The sequence below is a fragment of the Lycium ferocissimum genome, chromosome 6 (genome assembly GCF_029784015.1).
Source record: "Lycium ferocissimum isolate CSIRO_LF1 chromosome 6, AGI_CSIRO_Lferr_CH_V1, whole genome shotgun sequence".
NCBI classification, from domain to species: Eukaryota; Viridiplantae; Streptophyta; class Magnoliopsida; order Solanales; family Solanaceae; genus Lycium; species Lycium ferocissimum.
The window spans coordinates 38,684,244-38,684,464 of NC_081347.1; positions in this window are offsets into that span (position 1 = coordinate 38,684,244).

Here is a 221-nt window from a genome sequence, read left to right on the forward strand (position 1 = left end):
AATTTACCATAGTTTAATTTACCTAGTGGTATTCGCATATAAGCATTACTAGTATACGTACCCGCGCGATGCGCGGATCGTTTTAAAGAAAAAGAAGCAGATAGAGATAATAGAAACATATATATATATATATATATATAATTACTTGGTTGGCAAATTCAAAAGATTTTCACGCAAATTGGCATTTGTTTTGCTTCATGTTGTTAACTGATTTGTTATGG